Below are 20,956 nucleotides of genomic sequence, written 5' to 3' on the forward strand. Positions count from 1 at the left end.
TGGTGGAAGTGGGGCCATTGCTCAGAGCCATCTGGGTGTGGAAGAGGGATGTGCTGCTCCCTCCTTTTCCAGGTTGGGATTGAGGCCATGATGGTGTGTGCTGCCATTGAGACCTCAGAAAGGATTCTGGTTTAATCAGCAAACTACATTATTTAAACAAGCAAAAGTCCCGGCTTTTGCAGCTTATGGTAATGACATGCTAGTGGCTAGCTGCTAATGTGCCTTTTATCTCCTGTGTTAAACAGTATCAACATCCAGAGACCTTTGGAAAATAAGTCTGGTATAATACATTTTATATCAAATTCAGAGCAGTCATGTCAAGCCTAAAAGAAAGACACCATTCCCCACTGATGAGGAATAAATTGTGAACAGGACCAAATTGGATTAGGGCATACACAGGATACTTAAAGGTGAGCACTGATGGGTGAAAGCTGCAGGGCTTACGTGATGAATAGAGTCCTTCACAGTCTGGAGAATCAATAAAACATTAATGATGTTTGTCAAAGCGAGGCTGAGCTGTGTGTGTCTCCCATTCCAAAACTATTCTCGGCAGAAGCAAAGGGAGGAATGGGATGCCTCGAGGGATAGTGAGTGCAATATTGAACCTTTAACTTATTGATCACTGGTTAAAAACAGCCCATGGTGGTGCTGGCTGAAAGTCTGTGCTAGCAGACAACTCTTTAATAGGCTCTGTAAAACAAACAGGCAGCCTTGGTCCAGTTTTTAATATATCTGTTTCACAGAACTGGTCAGGCTCACTTTGTGGGTGACTAACAGACTGCTGTGAGGGGATCCAAGCCTCTGGGTCTCAGGTATTTAAGCTCCCTCAGCCTGAACAGAGCCCAGCCACTGCCTCAGACTTTGGGTCCCTGGGCACAGACTCTCTGCCTGGCACCCGCCTCAAGAGCTGGAACCCGCTGTTCAGTTACCAGGGCAGTGAAGAAGGTGGGTTCAAACATTGCCAATGGAACTGGGCCTGAGCCAGTCACAAGCCCATAAAAGGTCCACGGTCCACTCCCCACCCCTGCCCTCTTTTTTTGGTTTACTTCTTTTCTTCCATTGTGGGGCTGTAGCCTTCTTTGTGACTGCTGCCTTCACTAGATCTCAATTGACCTTACATGCGTTCCTGAGCTCCAGCTCATTGTTTCCAGCTCATCAATTTCACCCAATATAGCTCTGAGTTTCACAGTTATTATGTCCTTTCCTTTGATTTCTCTTAATTTTAGAGAGATATTGAGTAGATCTTTCATCCACTGCCACAGTCATTGCAACCCTAACAATTCATTTGTGAAGAGCCTGGTGGGGGAATTCTTATGGTCAACCATGATTTCTGCCATGAATACCAACAATCACAAGAGTGGGGCTCAAAAGCACAAGTTGCAGCAGGCCTGGGGGAAGAGGGCTTGGAATTAGAAAATTTGAGCGGTCTATAAAGTTTCTTGAAACATGTAATGTTCGACCATGTTCCTGGTTCTGCTGATGGTTCTGCTACTTGCACTTCTGAGCCTTTCTTAGCTAGCAAGGACACTGATTTGAATTTATTGAAAACATTAATTTTGACTTTGGCAAGGCAGATATGACTACTTGGCCACAAGTGGTAGATTGTATTAATTGTTTTTTTGGTAGAAAATGGCCCCATTGTTAATTTAGAGCATGAGCTTTTTGCCTAGTGAATGCAAAGGAAGGCAAGTTAAAACCCTGGCTCTTTGTCAAAATTCCTAATGGTGACTTATGCCAGCAATCTTGAAGTACAGTTTCACTCTTGCCTCCTTGTTCTGTTTCACTTGTTTGCTTTCTAGCCAAATTCCTTATCTTTCATAGTGAACTGTAAAACTAGGTGTGACAGGGCAGCTGCCTCTCACTGGCTGGCACAGGGTTAATAGCAGCCCTTGGAGCAGCTGTGCAGGACCCAGCCAACCAGAGGAAGGCTTAGAAGCAGCCAATCAGGGCCAGGCTGGGCCCTATAAGAAGGGCTGCAGGTCAGAGAAAAGCTCAGTCTATCCTTGGAGCTTGAGGGAGAAGGACTGGTTGCCTGTAGGGAGAAGTGTCTGGGCCAGAGCAGTGCTGGACAGAGTCAGGGGAGCAAGTAGAGCTCTGGCCTGGCTGGCTCCCAGACTGAGGCCTTGATACAGGGGCCGAGTAGGTGCTGGGGCTATGGGGAAGTGGCCCAGGGAAAGAAAGTAGCGGCAGAGGCGAAGGAGAGGCAGTGAGCGACTACCAGCTATAGGGCCCCTGGGTCGAGGCCCAGAGTAGTGAGTGGGCCTGTCCCCCCACCGCTGAGGGAATTGGCCAGCGGAAGGACTGCAGTTTGCCCCTGACCGAGGGCCTGGACTAGGGGCTGCAGCTCACCACTGTGATGAAAGGCTGGGTGAAGGACTGCCAGCTTCCCCCGGAAGGGGTGAGACAATAGAGTTGGGGCACAGCCGGAGGGCTGTGCCCTGAAGAAGATGCCGTGGTCTGGGAGTGATGTGGGTCCCCACAGACAGCAGAGGTGGGAGAGAATAGTGACAGAGTGAGACACCACAAGAGCTGATGGACAGAGCTAATTCCTGGAGCAACCAGCAGGAGGTGCTATGGTGGTGAGCACAACCCCTTACACTAGGTTCACAAACTTTTTCCACTTTAGCAAGTGAGTATCCCAACATGAAGGTTCAGAGGAACATGTGGAGGCAATTGCTTGCTGAATGGAACTTGCAGAATTGTTGGAAAAGGTCACACTACTGACAAATGTGTGCAACTATGCTATCAGATGCAGAAGGACACGTGGCACAAAATTTTGCATCATCGCTTGGATATCTTGCTGTATTTAGGTGAGACCCATTTGACTAATTTTTTGTGTGACCCTCTCAAAGCTAATATTCATAATGGTAATTTTTGGGGTTTACTTGCGTAACCCACCTGCCAGGTGAAGTTGGCAGTGACAAAGGCTGAGTTCAATATCTAGGGGTTCCTTTTCAACAATACAACACAGAACTAGCTCGAGCCCCCACCCAGTAACCGGGGGGGAAATTATGCACCATCTCTGGGCACCTCTAAGAACCAATACTTGCCCTCTCTCAAGCACAGAGTCTGAGTGTAGAAAAGAAACTTTTAATAGAAAAGAGGAAAGTAACACCACATTAATGTGGGAAAATGCCACAAGCAGGATTCATAAGCATAAAACCGTGAGCAAAATACTGTCCCCAGAGTATGTTGGGCAGTGTCCTTTTGCCTCATATTGTTAAATCCAATAACTAAAAGTTCCTTTAATATGCCCCTCCCTCCTCTCTCCACCACACCCTACTCACAGTTGTTGTCCTTGGTCCATGAAGACCCAGAGTTCAGAGGTGCATTCCTGTGAATTCACCTCCCAGATGAGTGGGGTGGGAGAAAAAGGCACCTTGCTCGCTCTGCCAGCCACTCTGCCAACCGCTAGTGCAGGCTGTGCAGTCTTTCCCCAGAGACACTCTCATCACAGGTCTAAGGTTAGACCTGGTTATTAGTGATTTCAGTTCTATTAGTTGGCAACAAAAGACTCCCAATTGAGTCTTAAACCACTCTGGTATTACACAGTGGGGAGGGTCAAATGATGTCTGACCCTTAAGCAGAACCCACCCCACCAGGTATAAATCCCTGTACCCCACACTCTTTCAACTCCAATTGGCTTTGGCCCCCTTACCCCACCTAGTGAGTGCAGTTCAATTGAGGGGGAGTCCCTCAATCAAGATACGCCAAGCTCAGTTCTGCTGCCCTTGATTCACACACCTAGGATAACAGTACTTTATTATTCCTGCACTCAATAGCAAAGTGACTTGTTATCACTTTTGGCTGGTGTTGGATCTTTTGGGCAAAGCAGACCCATGATGCTACACACATAGGCAGAGTGAGCACATCTATGCCAACATGAGCAGTTCCTGCAGTCTTCTTCCCCAGCTAGAAATCAGGTGAGAGCTCATGCAGACCCTGCTTACACTTGAGTTGCTTGCAAGTTATGATAGTGTGTTGCAAGATCATGTGGAAGCTATTAAGGCCAGTACCACAAACCACATTTACAGTGACTATATTGGTAGGGATCACAAGAAAAGTAAAGCAGACTATTTTCAACAAGGTTAGGAAAACTAAAAACTTCTCTATCATGTTTGATTGCACTCCAGACCTCTCCCAAATGGAACGAATGTCTCTGGTGTTCAGGTGTGTTGAGGTTTTGAAAGATGGAGTGAAGGTTGTTGATAGCTTTGTAGATTTCACTGATATCCACACCAGAACAGGGGAGGGTATTACAGAGGTTATTTTACAGAAGCTGACAAGAGACAGTTTAAATATGGCTGTCTTCTAGGTCCAAAGTTATGACAATGGAGCTAGCATGACTGCAGCATATGAAAGATGTGCAAAATTGAATTCAGCAGGCAAATCAGTACACATCTTTCATCCCATGTGCTTTCCACTCATTATATGTTCTTGAAGAAGCTGCTACAATTGTTCCCCAAGTTCTATTTTTTGGAATTATTCAGACTGTACACCTTGTTTTCCAGTGCTACTAGTCATTGGGAGTTGTTGAAAAAGCATACGAGCATTACATTAAAATGCCAAAGCACAACAAGATGGTCACCAAGGATAGAGGCAATCTGTTTACTACAAAATCAGGTTGAGGGTTTTCTTGACGCATTAGAGGAAGGCAAGCCTTCATGAAATCTTATCCCAGAATTCAAGGTCAGAAGCTGATATTTGTTTTGGCATACTATCTTATCAGAAATTATCATTGTAAGCCAGTGGTTCGCAAACCTTTGTACATAGCAAGCCTCTGAGTGCGACCCCCCCCCCCCAATAAATTTAAAATATTTTTTTATATATTTAACACCATTATAAATGCTGGAGGCAAAGTGGGGTTTGGGATGGAGGCTGACAGCTCATGACCCCCCAGATAATAACCTCATGACTCACTGAGGGGTCCTGACCCCCAGTTTGAGAACCCCTGTTGTACACAAAAATTGTAGAGTCCTATGGCTCAGAGTTTGCTTGGTGACCTTTGAGATTCCTTATTGGAATTATTGTGTTCTGGATTAGTTGCATATAAGGAAGCTGCTGTTTCACAGGCTGAAACGTTAGGAATATCCATGCAGTTGAAAGAGAAATGATCTTGAAGGAGGAAAGTAATGCCAGGGGAACTTGCAAAAGATGAAAGGTCATCTTTTGGAAAACGTTTTTGAATGAGAGGTTTTTAGCCCTGTTTAGACAGAATAGTAACACAATTGGATGATACAATCATAAGTACGATGGAGTTGGAGAAAGGTTTGGTTTTTTTCGCAGGTAAGAAACTGAAATGTCTCAGCAGTGAAGACCTAAAGAGGCATGCTCTAAGATTAGCAATTAGCTACCCTGAAGATTTAGATGTGGAAGGCTAGGAGAACAAGACTGAGCTCTACACCAGTTTTTGCAAGCAAATCTTTAAGGATGAGTTGGAAACAAAGGCACCCAGTGATCTCCTTAGCTACAGTCACAAGAGTTCCTTAAATGTGAGTTTCCCTCACACAGAAACAGCACTGCATATTTTATATTGTCTTCCTGTAACTGTGACTGCTAATGAAATGAATTTCAGCAAGAAATAATTAATCAAGACCTATCTAAGAATATCCCCAGGGCAGGAAAAGTTAAGCAATCTGGTTGTTTCTATGGAAAACTTGGAAGCAAGACTGGAATGAACTAATCAAGGAGATTGCCTCAGAGAAGGCTAGGCAGATCTCTTTGAAAAAGTACTTAGTGGCTCTCTTTTTTTTGGGGGGGGGGCAATGCTTGGGGGAGGAGGAAGATTCCACTAGGCGGCAGGGCACCAAACAATAGGCATTGCGGCATCAAACCTTTGTGGATTTAGCCCTGGGTGGATAAACATCAGGCTTCAGCAGGCAGACAGTGTCTGCCTATCAGGCTAGGTACATATGCATTAGAATTCATCACCACACACTGTAGTCTCAGCGCTCAGTCCCATACCTGTGCAAACAAATATTTCCTGAAAGAATAACTGAGTCCTTGTGGCACTTTAGAGACTAACAAATTTATTTGGGCGTAAGCTTTCGTGGGTTAGAATCCACTTCATATCTGCTCCTGTATTTTCACGCTATGCATCTGATGAATACATGAAAGGATGGGGGGTTGCTTTACCACATGTGAGGTCAGTCTAACAAGATAAATCAATTAACAGCAGGATACCAAGGGAGGAAAAATAACTTTTGAAGTGGTGAGAGTGGCCCATTACAGACAGTTGACAAGAAGGTGTAAGTAACAGTAGGGAGAAATTAGTATTGGGGAAATTAAGTTTAGGTTTTGTAATGACCCAACCACTCCCAGTCTCTATTCAGGCCTAATCTGATGGTATCCAGTCTGTAATGGGCCATGCAGATGGGAGGATGGTTTCATAAGCAGACGGCTCTGCGCTAAAGGCCATGTCATGTCCTTCACCTAAGTTCTACAGTGAGAGTCAAACAAATCTTGTGAAACACCACAATACACTTTTGTTTTCTTAGACTTAAGGAATGAGAGTTTGCTATCAATGCCGCTTCAAAGAGAATGTCCAGGGAACATCTCAGAGTCCAGAATACATCATGGAAACATTAACAGTCATAACTCCCACAAGAGCAGCAGTGAACACTAAAGACCTATACTGCAACTGATCAGCTGGCTAGAGTTGATGCATACTGAGTCAAGGCTTCTGCTCATCCACCCAGAGCCCTATTTAAATAAATTCCAACATCTGTACCAGTGGAAGATTATTTCTGAGGTGAAAATTCTGGGTATCTGTCAGCGAGAGAACTCATTAACAATTGGCAAATGAGACCTTGGCTGAAGGTCCCTCTTGTAGAAAATAATTTGCCTTTTTAATAATCAGATTGGCCTAGGATACCATCCGTTGTGAATTCATTTTTCCTTTTACTCTTGAAAACTAACATGGAAAATTGTCCAGATTTATCTCCCCCTCAGATATAATCATCATGGGATGAAGCTACAGAGGGAGGAGTACATGGAGAATTCCACCCTCTTCATAACTCGGTGCCTGATCCAAGTCACAGTGAAGTCAATAGACTCTCATTGCCTTTAATAGAAGCTGGACCAGATCTTCTGTGCAACTGAGGTATGAGAGCTATTCTGCCCTTAGACTCTGCCTGCCATTTAGGCAGCAAATGCAAAAATCATACATCTATGAGAACAGCATTCACGCTGAACAATAGCTGAGCTTCTGTGACTGTTACCATTAATAATGACTGAGATCTACACAGCACTTTTCCCACCCAGCAAGTTCCTAAAGGACTTTGAAAATTACAGGTCAAATAGAAATCCCATCTTCAGCCACTGCAATATAGCTGCCTCCTAGGTTGAAACATGACAACTGTTTAGCAGTGCACAGTATAAAAGCACATAGTTCAGGACTGGAAGTGAAGCATACTTTATCCAAGGCAAACTAGACAGACAATTTAGGTAGGTGGAGTAAGAGTTACTAGAGTTGGAATTTAACAAGGACATCAGGGATAATACCCCGTTCTTGTGAAAACTGCCACAGGAGTGTTAATGACAACACAGTGCCTGCTAACACCATGTTGGAGCAGTGGGCTAGTAGTAATTCCAGAGGAAGATACTCAGATACTATAGTGATGAGGGCTATAAAAATGCCTGGCAATTAAAGTGATTAAGATAAGATTCTGCCTGTTTAATCACGACCACTTCCCACAGCCTCTGGTTGTTCCTTGGACAGCAAACAAGCACTGAGCAGCCTTGGCTGTGCTTTTCATGGCTAGGCACATGCCACCTGCTCTCTGGTTTTCAGAGATCTTCAGGCCAGAAGGAACCATTATGATCTAGTCTGACCACCTGCTCAATACAGATGACTGAATTTCACTGAGTGACTCCTGCACCCAGTCCATAACTTCTGGCTGAGATAAACCATATATTTTAGAAAGGCATCCGAATCTTTACATAAAGACTTCAAATGATGCAGAATCCACCACATCCGTAGGTAAATTGTCCCAGTGGTTAATTACCCTCCCTGTTAAATGTGAGCATCTTATTTCCAGTTTCAATTGGTCTAGCATCAGCTTCCAGCCATTAGATCTTGTTATACCTTTGCCTGCTTCATCAGAGAGCCTTCTATTCTCCTTTTCTAAATTAGATTTTGTATACTACACCCTACTCTTCACTATCTGTGTAGTTTAAATCTGGATACTGGAGAGAGAACCTCCATTTTCCCTTTACTTCTTCCTTCTCTTCTCCTTCCCATGTTTGTGGGATTTTTTTCCCCCAGGCAGCACTTTTAAAAACAACCAGTTTTATTGAATTTCAATGAGTATATACAATATGTTGCAGTTGCATAATATTATTGCTATAGAGATCAAATTGGCATGTACAATTACTACTTGTACACTATATTGTAAATATAACACATTTTGAGCTTCTTTGAAGTCTGATTTAATCTCTTAAGCTGTACATTTTAAAATGTTATTTTGTGAGTATTAAACATAGCACATATTTAGTCATCTGTTGCAACCATCTGCTGCAGACCTTATTTTGGTTTATCATCCTCAGTCTAACAGGGCCCAACAATGCTCCAATTGGAGTTTTTCCACTCACTCAGTGGAAAAGAATTATAATGTAACCCTTCTGCCCATGAGAGTTGGCAGCAACAAGGGCCGGGTTCAGTATAGGGGTTCCGTTTCAATAACACAGTGCAAAACCGACTTGAGCCCCCACCCAGTGACCTGGGACAATTACATACCACCCCCCTGGGTGCCTCTTGGAGGCAATACTTCCCGTCTTGCAAACAGAGTCTGAGTGTAGCAAAAGCCTTTTAATAAAGGAGGGAAACAATGCGGCATTATGTTGGGGAAACACCACAAACAGGATTCATAACACCAACCATGAGCAAAAGACCCTCCTCCAAGTAAGTTTGGCAGTGTCCTTTTCCCCTCAGAGTCTTAAGTCCAGCAACCCAATAGTCACCACCTCCTTCCCCCCCCCACACACACAGTTTCTGTCCTTGGTCAGTGCAGCCCCCCAGAGTTCAGAAGTTCATCTGCAGAGTTTACCTCCCAGCCTGGGTGGAAGTGGAGGGAGGTATGGGGGGGCATCTTGCATGCTCTGCTGCTCAGGTCGACGGCCAAGTGCTACGTCTCTCCATAGGGTTCTGCTGCAGTCTTCACCACCAGCCGTGCCTCTCCGTCAGCCACCCTGCTGTCCGCTCGTCTCTACCAACCACCCAGCTATCCACTCTAGCTGTCCTGTTGTCCGCTCACCAACTTGTCTTCAAGCCCCCCCCACACTTAACACAGCTTTCAGCAACTTCAGGTCTTTAGTGATTTCAGCTCCCAGTGATTTTTAGCTGGTAGTAGGGGGAGCCTCAGTGCTGGTGCCCCACTAGCTGAAAGTAGGTCTAATGCTTAGACCTAGGTGTCAGTGATTTCAGCTCTGCAGCATGTAACAAGACTCCTAATGGAGCCAAAATTAGCTCTGTTATTACACCATGGAAAGAGGAGTGGTCAAAGTAGTGTTTAGGGCTCTCAGAAAGGCCCCACACTACCAGGTACACATGCCTGTCCCCAGCCTCTCTCAGTTCCCTGGGAATTAGAACCATGTCCCTAGCCTGGTAAGTGCTACTTAGTTGATGGAAGAAAAGGAGTACTTAGAGACTAACCAATTTATCTGAGCATAAGCTTTCGTGAGCTACAGCTCACTTCATCCACTGCATGTATCCGATGAAGTGCTCAAATAAATTTGTTAGTCTCTAAGGTGTCACAAGTACTCCTTTTCTTTTTTGTGGATACAGACTAACACAGCTGCTACTATGAAACCTGTCATTAGTTGATGAAGAGTCCATTTGTTACAAAATGATAGTTCTACTGTGCTTGATTCACATAACCAGGATAACAACCCTTTATTACTCCTCTCCCAATAACAGAGAGACTGGGGATTCCACAGCAGTCAAAGTGACCGTTTGGGCAAGCAGTCCATCATGGTAGGCAGGGTGGGTGGGTCCATGCAAACGAGAGTGCCCCTGAAGTCCTTTTCCACAACTCACCACCAGATGTCAGGGTAGAGCTCATTCTGACTCTGCTTACATAATATAGAATCATAGAAGATTAGGATTGTAAGAGACCTCAGGAGGCCATCTAGTCCAACCACCTGCTCAAAGCAGGACCAACCCCAACTAAATCATCCCAGCCAGGGCTTTGTCAAGCCAGGTGCCAAAAACCTCTAAGGATGGAGATTCCACCACCATTTCCTAGGTAACCTAGTGCTTCAACCTAGACCTCCCTCACTGCAACTTGAGACCATTGCTCCTTGTTCTGTCATCTGCTACCACTGAGAACAGCTGAGCTCCATCCTCTTTGGAACCCCCCTTCAGGTAGTTGAAGGATGCTATTAAATCCCCCCTCACTCTTCTCTTCTGCAGACTAAATAACCCCAGTTCCCTCAGCCTCTCCTCATAAGCAGGGCCGACTCTAGGCACCAGCAAAACAAGCAGGTGCTTGGGGCAGCACATTTCTAGGGGCAGCATTCCAGTGCTGCCATGCCACCCCTAGAAATGTGCCCCTGGCTGCCCCAGCTCGCCTCCGCTCCGCCTCCACCTGCTCCCCTGAGCGCGCTGCCGCCTGGCTTGCAGCATGGCAAGCCTGGGAGAGAGGGAGGAGAAGAGGAGCGGCGACGTGCTCAGGGTAGGCGGCGGTGGGTGGAGCGGAGGCGAGCTGGGGGGGGCGTGGTTCCTCTACCCCCCTCTGTTACTTCCTGCACTCCCCTCCACCCTTGCTCACCTCCGCTCCGCCTGCTCCCTTGAACGCACTGCCTGCCTCGCCCCGAGAGAGAGGGGAGAAGCGGAGTGGTGGTGTGTTCATGGGAGCAGGCAGAGCGGAGATGAGCTAGGGTGGAGGGTTGCGGGGGGGGAGCCGCAGGAAGCAATGGGGGGAGAAATGCGGCATGCCTGAGGGAGGAGGCGGGGCTGGGGATTTGGGGAAGGGTTGGGGAAGGGGCAGAGCCTGGGGTGGGGGGGGGGCAGCCAAAATTTTTTTTGCTTGGGACGGCAAAAATCCTAGAGCTGGCCCTGCTCATAAGTCATGTGCCCCAGCTGCCTAATCATTTTCATTGCCCTCTGCTGGACTCTCTCCAATTTGTCCACATAATTTCTGTAGTGGGCACAATACTCCAGATGTGGCCTCACCAGTGCCAAATAGAGGGGAATAATCACTTCCCTTGATCTGCTGGCAATGCTCCTACGAATGCAGCCCAATATGCTGTTAGCCTTCTTGGCAACAAGGGCACACTGCTGACTCATATCCAGCTTCTCATCCACTGTAATCTGCAGGTCCTTTTCTGCAGAATTGCTGCTTAGCCAGTCAGTCCCCAGCCTGTAGCAGTGCATGGGATTCTTCCGTTCTAAGTGCAGGACTCTGCACTTGTCCTTGTTGAACCTCATCAGATTTCTTTTGGCCCAATCCTCCAGTTTGTCTCGGTCACTCTGAACTCTATGCCTACCCTCCAGCATATCTGCCTTATAGTCCATTCATCCGATTCATGCTTTTTTAACTTGCTGGCAAGAATACTGTGCGAGACCATATCAAAAGCTTTGCTAAAGTCAAGATTTTTCACATCCACCACTTTCCCCATATCCACAGAGCCAGTTATTTCATCATAGAAGGCAATCAGGTTGGTCAGGCATGACTTGCCTTTGCTGATCCATGTTGACTGTTCCTGATCACCTTCCTCTCCTCCAAGTGCTTCAAAATAGATTCCTTGAGGACCTGCTCCATGATTTTTCCAGGGACTGAGGTGAGGCTGACCGGTCTGTAGTTCCCCAGATTCTTCTTCATCCCCTTTTAAGGATGGGCACTATATTTGCCTTTTTCCAGTCATCTGGGACCTCTCCCAATCGCCATGAATTTTCAAAGATAATGGCCAATGGCTCTGCAATCACATCAGCTAACTCCCTCAGCACCTTTGGATGCATTAGATCTGGCCAGATGGACTTGTGCATTTCCAGCTTTTCTAAATAGTCCTTAACCTGTTCTTTCACCACTGAGGGCTGCTCACCTCCTCCCCATACTGTGCTGCCCAGTGCAGCAGTCTGGGAGCTGACCATGTCTGTGAAGACTGAGGCAAAAAAAGTACTGAGTACTTCAGCTTTTTCCACATCCTCTGTCACTAGGTTGCCTCTCCCATTCAGTAAGGGTCCCATACTTTCCCTGACATTCTTCTTGTTGCTAATGTACCTGTAGAAACCCTTCTTGCACCCTTCATATCCCTTGCTAGCTGCAACTCCAATTGTGCTTTGGCCTTCCTGATTACACCCCTGTGTAATCAGGGGGTGTAATTAAACAATATTTTTATACTCCTCCCTCGTCATCTGTCCAAGTTTCCTCGTCTTGTAAGCTTCCTTTTTGTGCTAAAGCTCACTGAAGATTTCTCTTTTAAGCCAAGCTGGTCGCCTGCCATATTTGCTATTCTTTCTGCACATCAGGATGGTTTGTTCCTGTGTCTTCAATAAGGCTTCTTTAAAATACAACCAGCTCTCCCTGACTCCTTTTCCCCTCATATTAGCCTCCCGGGGATCCTACCCATCAGTTCCCTGAGGGAGTCAAAGTCTGCTTTTCTGAAGTCCAGGGTCCGTATTCTGCTGATCTCCTTTCTTCCTTTTGTCAGGATCCTGAACTTGACCATCTCATGGTCCCTGCTCCCCAGGTTGCCACCCACTTCTACTTGCCCTACCAATTCTTCCCTGTTTGTGAGCAGCAACTCACAAGCTTTTTTTATTATAGCTCTGCAGTAAGGTATTTGCAATTCCCACACTGATGATGTAGGAGGATTGTAATTTTTTCATATTCTGGTTATACATCTCCTGCCTGTCACTAAACATTGTGACAGAGTCTCCTGTAGGTTACTAATATTTCAAAATTCTCAAGGAGAAAAAGCCCAAAATTCCACATTTATTTTGAGGCATAGTCAACAATTTCTTTCAGGTGTCACTTAATTTTGTTAATTTTGTTTCAGCTCCTCAACACTGAGTGCATTAATGTTCTCCTTCCATTTGTACTTGTTACTCAGAGACATACTTGGTTTATATGCATTCAGTTTCCCTGGGGTATATTATCTACTGTCTGTAGAGTATAAAAAAACTTACTTCTGTAAAGTATTTAGAGTTTATTGTTTCTGTCTTATATTTACCTATACTTATTAATCTGAAATAATATTCCCAAATATTGTTACCACTGACCATAACTTGTACTTGCAAACATCATTTTTCACTTGTAGTTACAATTTGCCCTCCATTTTTAATGGATTGCTTTAAGCTTAGCTTACTGACTTCCTACAAAAACAGGAGGGCAGCATGTATTATCTAATTAACTATTAACAGTAGTAATTCACACACACTCCTATTATTTGTAAAGAGTTAAAAGCCTTTTCATATGAAAGCCATATTCTTTTACAATACAAACATAGCAACTTCCATGGGCCTCAAACACATTCCCTCCCCCCCCCCAAGGCATCTCTGCCCATCAAAGTTTTCTTGCTCGTATATCCCTCAGACAGCACAGATACAAATTTAGAGGGCTCCTGCCTTTATGAGAAAGCTTTTGTACATCTGGGTTTCATAGAATTTTGTTCTAAATTAATTGTCTTAAACTGGAAGATGCAGCTGCCACAACAAACTTGACCACTCAGAAGGCAGTTTCAGAACGGAATCGGGTTCAACAAAGTAGGATAGTCCCTATACCCCGTTAAGTTTTGATACATCAGGTTTAGGTGAGATCAGGGCTGTGTACTAAAAGCTTGCAGCAGTCCATTACCATTCGTGAGATTATTAAACACTGTCTTTAATATTTGTCATACCTCTCTCCCTGCATTAAAAATAAGGTTGATAGATGTGTGTAAAGAAGTGGTTGTGTGAGAGAGGTTGTGTGTGTAAATTGGAGGGAACAGTCTGTTTAATATGTTCCAAATCACAGTTTAAGAGCCTGTGAACATAAAACATTACTTTGTAAACAAGTGAAGTTGTGTATGCAAGTATGAGTCAAGTTGATATGAACAGTTACTTTAGCAAGTCAGTTAACTTTGACCAAATTATGGATCTTAGCTCCCTTGTGGGCAGAGTGAAATGTTGGTATCTGTAAAGTGCCAATTACTGAGGTGTGCAGCTGAGGACCGATATTAGCAGAGTTCTCCTGGAAGGAGGAATGATGTAATGCAGTGTGTAATCTTGGGGCCTGGTACGAGCCTACTCAGTAGCTGAACTTACTGCACCTTTACAAAAGGTGCAATGTCTGCTCCCCCTGTGGTGCCCTCCTACACAGGCTGCTGTCCAAGGAAGCAGGGTTATGGCTCAACATCCTCAACCCATTCAGACATGCCCTTGGCCTGTGCAGTATTGCTGGCAGTGTGAGTAGGCCAACCATATCCTCAGGGAGCATAAGCAATCACATTAGCGTTATTTCCTGCAGAGGTGCCCTAGCTAAGGGGAAGAGGGGATTTTGTTCCTACTTCCCACAGCACAACTGCATAGGAGTGAGTAATTTGGCACCTAATTTTTTATTGCATACATAAGTGGATTTATATTTCTGGTTAATATACATTTACAGGATGTTTGTCAAATAATACATAGGCCTTGTATTATACGTACATACTGCATACATATTATACATACAACCTGCAAATCCCCAAATTGTGAAGTAAGTTGTCCCAGGCTGTTGAGCGCCAAAGAAAGTGTGAGTGAAGATTACTGTTATGGGCACAAGCATGGTTAATAGACAAACAAAAGAAAAGGGCAGAGGAAAGAGTTACCTTCATATTTTTCCACACACACAGATTTTCCTGATCCTATTTCCTCCTAATCTTAACCTGAGATTTTATTTTCTTTCTCATGCCTGAGAAGAAATGGCTCTTCAGGATGCGTTGGGAAAGCAGACTGTCCTCCTTTGTCCAGGTGCTGGGCAAAACAAAGGCCACTAGGCTGCAGTGATCGTTATTACAATTTTTAGTGTGAAAGCACCTAAGGGACCCAAAACAGGGATTAGGTGTTGTGTGAATACACACAGACATTCCCTGGCCCAAAGAGCTCACAAATCCAGGATAAGAAACTTCCTTTTTAAAGCACAGGGTCTCAAATTCAGCCACTGTAAGTAGCTGTCAGTCCCCGTGATGTCCATAGAGTAGCACTTACATCATAGCAGAATTTGTTTCAAAAGCTTGAGATTGGCCATTTGCAGCCAATCACCTACTGTTCTCACTTAAGCACTGAGGCAAAGTATACCTTCAAATCAGCGGCACTGCTATGGGTACCCGCATGGCCCCACAGTATGCCAACATTTTTATGGCTGACTTAGAACAAAGCTTCCTCAGCTCTCATCCCCTAATGCCCCTACTCTACTTGCGCTATATTGATGACATCTTCATCATCTGGACCCATGGAAAAGAAGCCCTTGAGGAATTCCACCATGATTTCAACAATTTCCATCCCACCATCAACCTCAGCCTGGTCCAGTCCACACAAGAGATCCACTTCCTGGACACTACGGTGCTCATAAGCGATGGTCACATAAACACCACCCTATACCGGAAACCTACTGACCGCTATTCCTACCTACATGCCTCCAGCTTTCATCCAGACCACACCACACGATCCATTGTCTACAGCCAAGCTCTGCGATACAACCGCATTTGCTCCAACCCCTCAGACAGAGACAAACACCTACAAGATCTCTATCAAGCATTCTTACAACTACAATACCCACCTGCGGAAGTGAAGAAACAGATTGATGGAGCCAGAAGAGTACTCAGAAGTTACCTACTGCAGGACAGGCCCAACAAAGAAAATAACAGAACACCACTAGCCATCACCTTCAGCCCCCAACTAAAACCTCTCCAATGCATCCTCAAGGATTTACAACCTATCCTGAAGGACGACTCATCACTCTCACAGATCTTGGGAGACAGGCCAGTCCTTGCTTACAGACAGCCTCCCAACCTGAAGCAAATACTCACCAGCAGCCACACACCACACAACAAAACACTAACCCAGGAACCTATCCTTGCAACAAAGCCCGTTGCCAACTGTGTCCACATATCTATTGAGGGGACACCATCATAGCGCCTAATCACATCAGCCACGCTATCAGAGGCTCGTTCACCTGCACATCTACCAATGTGATATATGCCATCATGTGCCAGCAATGCCCCTCTGTTATATACATTGGCCAAACTGGACAGTCTCTACGTAAAAGAATAAATGGACACAAATCAGATGTCAAGAATTATAACATTCAAAAACCAGTCGGAGAACACTTCAATCTCTCTGGTCACTCGATTACAGACCTAAAAGTGGCAATTCTTCAACAAAAAAAACTTCAAAAACAGACTCCAACGAGAGTCTGCTGAATTGGAATTAATTTGCAAACTGGACACCATTAAATTAGGCTTGAATAAAGACTGGGAGTGGATGCGTCAGTACACAAAGTAAAACTATTTCCCCATGTTTATTTTCCCCCCTACTGTTCTTCACACGTCCTTGCCAACTGCTGGAAATGGCCCACCTTGATTATCACTACAAAAAGGTGTTTTGTTTTTTTTCTCTCCTGCTGGTAATAGCTCACCTTACCTGATCACTCTTGTTACAATATGTACGGTAACACCCATTGTTTCATGTTCTCTGTGTATATAAAATCTCCCCACTGTATTTTCCACTGCATGCATCCGATGAAGTGAGCTGTAGCTCACGAAAGCTTATGCTCAAATAAATGTGTTAGTCTCTAAGTTGCCACAAGTCCTCCTTTTCTTTTTGCAGAGACAGACTAACAGGCATGCTACTCTGAAATTTATCTCCTATTGATTTCACCTAAGTATCTTTGAGGATCTGGGCCTGAGCAGTTAATTTATTAGTAGCTAGGTGTTTGTGCAGTGGCCATTTGCCTAGTTCATAGGTTCCCCATCATATCTATTTATTTCAACACCATCAGACTGGTAACTTCACTACCTTTAGGGAATCTGTTTTGTGTTAATATAATAGCCCGGTAGGCTAATTCAGTAACAAAAGAGTGGAATTGTGAGAGAAAACCACACCATGCAAACTGCTGTTTGTTACCTCCCTTATGCGTCACTCCACTAATAGCCCGTAAGAGTTCTCAAGTGACACACAGCTAATATGTATCTGTGCCCAACTATGTGAACCATTGCAGCAAGCAGTTATGTAAAAGGAAAAATGTCTGAATAAAAGCTGTAAACAGTATTTAGCCAGTAACAGCTTGGCAGGAAGGTTCAAGTAACAACTTTTTCCTCTTCCTATTTATTTCTTCAGAAGTTCTAAGCTTTATTTATTTCTCTTTGCTCCCTATTTGAAAGTACATTAAAAAAATCCTTCAAGCTTAACCGAGTCTCTAGCCTGTTATTTAGATCAAAAATGTAATCAGAGTTTAGCAATTGTGAATGACAGAGAAGGAATTGAAGCCTCAAACTGTTATTTGAGATGTCAGCAAAGGTTGAGTGAATTTCAACAATGGGCACATTAGGTATGAGAGGGTTGGGGTTTTTTTAATCTAGGCTCTAGCAGCCAAATTCTTCCCTGGTGTAAGTGGATGCAAATCCATTTAATGGAGCTGGGCTGTATTTAGAATCATAGAATATCAGGATTGGAAGGGACCCCAGAAGGTCATCTAGTCCAACCCCCTGCTCGAAGCAGGACCAATTCCCAGTTAAATCATCCCAGCCAGGGCTTTGTCAAGCCTGACCTTAAAAACCTCTAAGGAAGGAGATTCTACCACCTCCCTAGGTAACGCATTCCAGTGTTTCACCACCCTCTTAGTGAAAAAGTTTTTCCTAATATCCAATCTAAACCTCCCCCACTGCAATTTGACCCTATGCCCTCAAGCACTTATGGGCACTGTTAAATTAAATGGGTAAGTTGTATTTCTTGTCTGCTGTGTGACCTTAGCCAAGTCAGTTCACCTCTACGTGCCTGTATCGCCCTCGCACCTTTTGACTATCTTGTCTATTTAGATTGTAAGCTCTTTGGGGCTGGGAGGGTCTCTTGCTATGTGTCTGTACCGTGCTAAGTGCCGTGGGCCTGCATCTTGACCAGTGTCTTTTGGTGCTGCTGTAAATAAAAATGGTCACAATTTTCCTGCTACAGGGCCATCTCTCTATTATAACTCTTTCAGGCGTTCTTAGCACTCCAGCAAGATCTAGACCCCATTGTCAGCAGGGGTGTTTCTGGCCCTCTTGGAGTCAATGGAAATTTTGCCACTGACTTTAGTAGGGCCAGAATTTCACCCCTGGTTCCTAAAAGGAGGACAGTGCAAAGTATAGTAAGTACAGTACAGTAACACACCAGCACAGTGTCATCTGTTAATGTAAGGCAGAGGGAATTTCAGTACTCTGCCAAACAGCTGTCAAATCTGAGCTGAACTATCTCGAGGTACCAGTAGGGTGGATGGGCTTTCACTACACCACTAGTGTAACAGAGATACAGATTTAGTTGCCCTCAACAATGCATATTAGGGGATTCATATACTAGTGGATTAAACCAAGACAGCAGTACTTCCCAGCATTTGGAATTCCCTCCCCAAAGGAAGGTGGCAGCCATCAACCATATACTGTGTTGCTTCCTTCATAGGCAAAAAAGTTGTGTTTTCAGAGATATAGCTTATAACGGGGGGAGGGATAGCTTAGTGGTTTGATCATTGGCCTGCTTAAACCCAGGGTTGTGAGTTCAATCGTTGAGGGGGCCATTTAGGGATCTGGGGCAAAAACTGGGGATTGGTCCTGCTTTGAGCAGGGGGTTGGACTAGATGACCTCCTGAGGTTCCTTCCAACCCTGATATTCTATGATTCTAATTCTCTAGGTTCTTTAAAAAGAAAAGGAGTACTTATGGCACCTTAGAGACTAACCAATTTATTTGAGCATAAGCTTTCGTGAGCTACAGCTCACTTCATCGGATGCATACTGTGGAAAGTATAGAAGATCTTTTTATACACACAAAGCATGAAAAAATGGGTGTTTACCACTACAAAAGGTTCTCTCTCTCCCCACCCCACTCTCCTGCTGGTAACAGCTTATCTAAAGTGATCACTCTCCTTACAGTGTGTATGATAATCAAAGTGGGCCATTTCCAGCACAAATCCAGGGTTTAACAAGAACCTCTGAGGAGCGGGGGGTAGGAAAAAACAAGGGGAAATAGGTTACCTTGTATAATGACTAAGCCACTCCCAGTCTCTATTCAAGCCTAAGTTAATTGTATCCAATTTGCAAATGAATTCCAATTCAACAGTCTTTCGCTGGAGTCTGGTTTTGAAGTTTTTTTGCTGTAATATCGCAACTTTCATGTCTGTAATCACGTGACCAGAGAGATTGAAGTGTTCTCCGACTGGTTTATGAATGTTATAATTCTTGACATCTGATTTGTGTTCATTTATTCTTTTACGTAGAGACTGTCCAGTTTGACCAATGAAAATGGCAGAGGGGCATTGCTGGCACATGATGGCATATATCATATTGGTGGATGTGCAGGTGAACGAGCCTCTGATAGCGTGGCTGATGTTATTAGGCCCCATGATGGTGTCCCCTGAATAGAAATGTGGGCACAGTTGGCAACGGGCTTTGTTGCAAGGATAGGTTCCTGGGTTAGTGGTTCTGTTGTGTGGTTGCTGGTGAGTATTTGCTTCAGGTTGGGGGGCTGTCTGTAGGCAAGGACTGGCCTGTCTCCCAAGATTTGTGAGAATGTTGGGTCATCCTTCAGGATAGGTTGTAGATCCTTAATAATGCATTGGAGGGGCTTTAGTTGGGGGCTGAAGGTGACGGCTAGTGGCGTTCTGTTATTTTCTTTGTTAGGCCTGTCCTGTAGTAGGTGACTTCTGGGAACTCTTCTGGCTCCATCAATCTGTTTCTTCACTTCTGCAGGTGGGTATTGTAGTTGTAAGAATGCTTGATAGAGATCTTGTAGGTGTTTGTCTCTGTCTGAGGGGTTGGAGCAAATGCGGTTGTATCGCAGAGCTTGGCTGTAGACAATGGATCGTGTGGTGTGGTCAGGGTGAAAGCTGGAGGCATGCAGGTAGGAATAGCGGTCAGTAGGTTTCTGGTATAGGGTGGTATTTATGTGAACATTGTTTATTAGCACTGTAGTGTCCAGGAAGTGGATCTCTTGTGTGGACTGGACCAGGCTGAGGTTGATGGTGGGATGGAAATTGTTGAAATCATGGTGGAATTCCTCAAGGGCTTCTTTTCCATGGGTCCAGATGAAGATGTCATCAATATAGCGCAAGTAGAGTAGGGGCATTAGGGGACGAGAGCTGAGGAAGCATTGTTCTAAGTCAGCCATAAAAATGTTGGTATACTGTGGGGCCATGCGGGTACCCATAGCAGTGCCGCTGATTTGAAGGTATACATTGTCCCGGAAGAAAGATGTGTTTTTGAATAAACCATTTTACAAGATCATTCCAGCAATCCGAATGTGACACAATGGACAAATATGGCTGCTCACAGGCATAAACAGCTATGCCAAGGTTATTGTGGCAATCCACCTTGGCCACATCTAGACTAGAGATCTTACAGAGACACAGCTGTACAGCAGCAGCTTCGTCATGGTAAGATGTCCCATGTAGCTGCTCTATGACAGAACAAGGAGTAATGGTCTCAAGTTGCAGTGGGGGAGGTTTAGGCTGGATATTAGGAAAAACTTTTTCACTAGGAGGGTGGTGAAACACTGGAATGCGTTACCTAGGGAGGTGGTGGAATCTCCATCCTTAGAGGTTTTTAAGGTCAGGCTTGACAAAGCCTGGCTGGGATGATTTAGTTGGGGATGGTCCTGCTTTGAGCAGGGGGTTGGACTAGATGACCTCCTGAGGTCCCTTCCAACCCTGATATTCTATTATTTTATGCCATCAAGAGAGAGCTCTTCCATCAACGTAATTAAACCACCTCCAACAAGTAGCAGTAGCTATGTAGGCGGGAAATGCTCCGCTG

The 20,956-nt window shown here is 44.7% G+C and overlaps 2 protein-coding genes across 2 annotated transcripts in view; both read right to left on the reverse strand.

The window, feature by feature from the left end:
• MSANTD4 (Myb/SANT DNA binding domain containing 4 with coiled-coils) overlaps positions 1–20,956 on the reverse strand; it is an 804,538-nt gene that overhangs the window by 289,276 nt on the left and 494,306 nt on the right. The window lies entirely within an intron of this gene.
• Positions 1–20,956, reverse strand: part of LOC140899889 (uncharacterized) — a 97,799-nt gene that overhangs the window by 53,574 nt on the left and 23,269 nt on the right. The window lies entirely within an intron of this gene.

This window comes from Lepidochelys kempii, chromosome 1 (genome assembly GCF_965140265.1).
Source record: "Lepidochelys kempii isolate rLepKem1 chromosome 1, rLepKem1.hap2, whole genome shotgun sequence".
Lineage (NCBI taxonomy): Eukaryota > Metazoa > Chordata > Testudines > Cheloniidae > Lepidochelys > Lepidochelys kempii.